This window comes from Urocitellus parryii, chromosome 10 (assembly GCF_045843805.1).
Source record: "Urocitellus parryii isolate mUroPar1 chromosome 10, mUroPar1.hap1, whole genome shotgun sequence".
NCBI classification, from domain to species: Eukaryota; Metazoa; Chordata; class Mammalia; order Rodentia; family Sciuridae; genus Urocitellus; species Urocitellus parryii.
Window position 1 is genome coordinate 50,083,480 of NC_135540.1, and position 3,851 is coordinate 50,087,330.

General features: G+C 51.8%; 1 long non-coding RNA gene across 1 annotated transcript; it reads right to left on the bottom strand.

Moving 5' to 3' along the window:
• Positions 1-233: 233 nt before the first annotated feature.
• LOC144257209 (uncharacterized) lies at positions 234-2,133 on the bottom strand. The gene is made up of 3 exons (XR_013344393.1): positions 2,054-2,133; positions 587-702; positions 234-420 (listed from the first exon to the last, which is right to left on the bottom strand). It is a non-coding gene; the product is annotated as an uncharacterized LOC144257209 (long non-coding RNA).
• Between the last annotated feature and the right edge of the window lie 1,718 nt (positions 2,134-3,851).

Genomic DNA, 3,851 nt, shown 5'->3' on the forward strand with positions numbered 1-3,851 from the left:
CCTGCCAAACCCACAATACACAGGCCCACTCACCGCTGGAGCTGGGCATGCTGAGGCTCTCCCTCCTCAGGTCAAGCCCTTAAGACGGACCTCTCTCTTCTTAATTTCCCACCATAGCCCCGGGGTTGGCTGTGTCTCCTGCCTTCCACTGTGTGGACACCCAGGAGGCAGCCCTGCTGTCGCGCTTACCAGGATGCGCTTTGTCTCCCTCAGGCTCTGTCCCTCTAGGAGGACGTGAACAAAGCGGCTCTCTTCCACCTGCTCGCTGGAGTGAAGCAGTGAGGAGCTGCTACTGGTGACTTTTCTCAAGCAGCACTCATTGCTTTGGGTGGCCTGGGGCAATGGTCCTGCAGCCACTGCAGAGCTGCTGCTCACAGCTGCTGGGGTCCTGGATGCCACTGCCACAGAAGGCTCCAAGAACTGTGGGGGATGACAACATCAGCAAAGCCCAGCACCTGCACCCCACCCAGCCTGGCAGTTGGCCCTGTGGGCATTCTCCAACATCCATCCAGAACCTGAGGTTCTTGTCCCCTTGGAGGATGTGGAGTGGCACCAGGAGTAAAGACTGAAGAAGGTGGCTGTTTACCTCCTTTGGCTTGACTTTAAACAACTTGCTGGCAGCTGTTTCCCGAAGGAGAAAGTTATAATCCACTCTGCCATCCAGGGCGTAATATACGTTTCCATCTGCAGGGATCCTTAGCTCTGGAGAGGCAGGGGCAGAGACATGGTAGGTGACACTCAAGGAATACACTACCCAACATCCCCCACAACTGAGAGCCTCTGCCAGCTCAGGTCTCACACACAGACCTGAGAGCCCCCGAATCCAGCTACTGTTCCACCAAAGACTCCCCACTGATTCCTCCCTGAGGACCCTCTATGCACAGGAGGTCCACTACAGGAACACCTTTCAAGGATATAGCCCCTTGTACCCCAGACACTCTTAGTTCAATTTGGACCCACCAAAGAAAAACAGCTAGACTTTGTATCTGGATTGGTCCCCAAAGACTCATGTGTTGAAAGTTTTCTCCCCACTGTAGCAATGATCACAGGTGGGTTTGGGGAAAAGCACTTGATGGTGGGTGCCTCCACCTTGCCAGTGGATTCATCCACTCATACAGGGCTACACTAATTGGAGCGGTACGGTTTGGAGGTGTGTTGAGCGTGGGTGGAGGATGCCCACAGCAGGGCTGTGCAATCCAGAGCAATATATTTCTCTTGAGTTCCCCACTTCTGCATTTCCTCCTCATGAGTATAATTCTCATTCACATTTTTAATCAATTTATTGTTATACTTCTTGTTTGGCTTGTGTTTCTCCTTCTTGTTCTTGTTCTTCTTCATCTTCTCCTCATGCTTCTTATAGTCATCTTGACCTTCTTATTCATGGTCTCCTCCTTCAACTTATTTTCATTTTTCTCCTCCTCCTCCTCCTCCTCCTCCTCCTCTCATCCTCCTCCTCCTCCTCCTTCTTCCTCTTCTTTTCTCTTTCTCTCTTCCTCTCTCTCTCTTCCTCCTTCTTCTTCTTCTTTTCTCTCTCTCTCTCTCTCTCTCTCTCTCTCTCTCTCTCTCTCTCCAAGAAAAGTTTACAAGCTGTGAAGGGTTCTATTCTACCACATACTTCTCTCTAGAAATGGCCTCTGGTCCTAAGTGGACTCAGTTTGCAATGAATAGAAAGATTGGAAGCCAGAAATGATTCTTCATTGAACTGCTTTTCTCATGTACTCGTCTAGGTCAGGAAAGGCTGCCAAAGTAGGCACCCTGTGGTTGTCTGTCTTCTTTGACACAAGACAAAGAAGCCTCTCTTCTTGGCCCCATGTGGATAATAGCTTTGCAATGCCTCCTCAGGCCAAGGAAAGAAAACATGATAGGCAGGTCCACAGCCCCTGGGGAACATGAAGAACCTGCAGATTTATGCCTCATCATTACACTTTGTTTTGGGCACAAGTCCCACCATACTCTTCCTGGACATTGGGTCAATGCACACTGTGTTTGGGCTCCCAGTTATCGTGAGCCCACTGTGACTCACTGCTCCCTACCCTCTGATGGTTCCACTTACTCTGATGGTTCGAGCCAATTTGCAGAAGCTCGTAGTTTTCTGGATCCTCCTGCTGGAGCAAGTGAGCATCTAAGGCCCTGCGGATGATGACTGGTGTGCTGTCCTGGCAGGTCACCTGAGCAGGGTTGGAGAAAGCTCATCAGAGAGGGAATTTAGGAGTAGCTACCCAGAGGACAGTGCTCAAGGACAATCAGAGACAAGAGAGCTCTCAACACAAGGGCACCATCTTGTTACCCTGCTACCTGAGGCCTTCATGTGATCATGTGGGGTCTTCCTATGAGCCTCTAGCCCAATCTTGGTACAAGAGTTTTCTTCAACCTGCTATGCCCTACAGGGACAAGGGAATAAGGACCAAAAGGCTTTGTACAGACACACTCTAGTCCCTTAAAGATGGGAGGAATGGTCTAGTGGACTTCCATATCCCTGCTCTGGTCTGGGATGCAGCTGCATTTTCGTGTGGACCAGGCACAAACCCTAGGTGCTTTGGTCCTGACAGCCAGGGCACAACACACACTAGGACTCTTTAATGATAGGCATGGAAGCTGCTGGGCTCGAGAGTGTCAGTGCTTGCTGGGGTGTCAGGAGGTTCGGACCCAGCAGGTGCAGTGGTTCAACATGGCTCCCCTGGAGGTGGACACCAGAGTTTCATGATGGATACTCCACACCCAGGAAAATTCTGCAGAGACACCTGCTAAATCTCTATTCACATACATGCAAACTAGGACACTAATGGGCCCCTCCAAGGCCCCCAGTTGTCTGTGACCCACACCTACCCACCCTAATCATTCTACAATAGCTCCCTTCAACAACCAGCAACATATCCCCTCCCACACACAAGAAAATGACTGCCAACTCCCCTGCTTCAACCTCCACGGTTCAATATACTCCTCAATACCAAAATCAGTAGAGGATGGCCTGTACCCTCGATATTTCTCTGACTTCCTGTGAACCCAGCACTCACTCCTGCACTTCTGACCTGCACACCCCAAAACACGCAGGCCCACTCGCACCCAGACCTGACATGCTGCTGCTCTCCCGCCTCTCTCTTCCTCACTTTCTGCTCTCCTTCCTGACCTTCCAGAAGCTCCAGTTCAAGAAGACAGGCCTAGTCCAAGGTGTTTGCTGTGGACTCGGTCTTCCCCACTGTGGGCTCCCAGGAGACTCCCCTGCTCAAAGACTCACCAGGACGCTCTTATAGTGTTTCATCCTTTCATTTTCCAGGTAGACGTGAATGAGGCACCTGCCTCTCATCCGCTTGTTATATTGGGGCCGTGGGGAGTCCCGAGTGGAGACCCCTGATGTCCTGGACTCCGGCTCTGCCCCTTCCCTGGGAGAAGGCTCTGGCTCTGGGGTTGGCTTAGGAGCCGTGACAGGAACTGAGCTTGTAGCTAGAGGAGAAAAGATGCCAACATGACTGCCTTGCCCTGAGCTTCGCACAGACAGACAACACCCCTGCTGCCAGGAAGAACTCAGGCCCTTAGCCCACACAGGACCTCTTTGCATACTGGGGTCACTTCCTGAATGGACAAAGGCTTATCCTAATTTCCAGCCCAACACCAGGCATACAGACTCCCTGCAGTGGGACAACAGTCGGACCTTTCCTCATATACCCTTAGGTACTCACCACAGTCCGTCTGGCTCTCAGGCTTTGCCTGGCTTGATATGCCATCTTCAATGGGGGCCAGGAGGTGGTGTGGTTGGGGCTCCAGGCTCAAGCCACGCAGCAGGAGCCACATGGATAGCAGCTGCTGCAGACTCAGAGAGCCTGGAAGCTGATGAGAAGCCTCGGTGTAGAAGT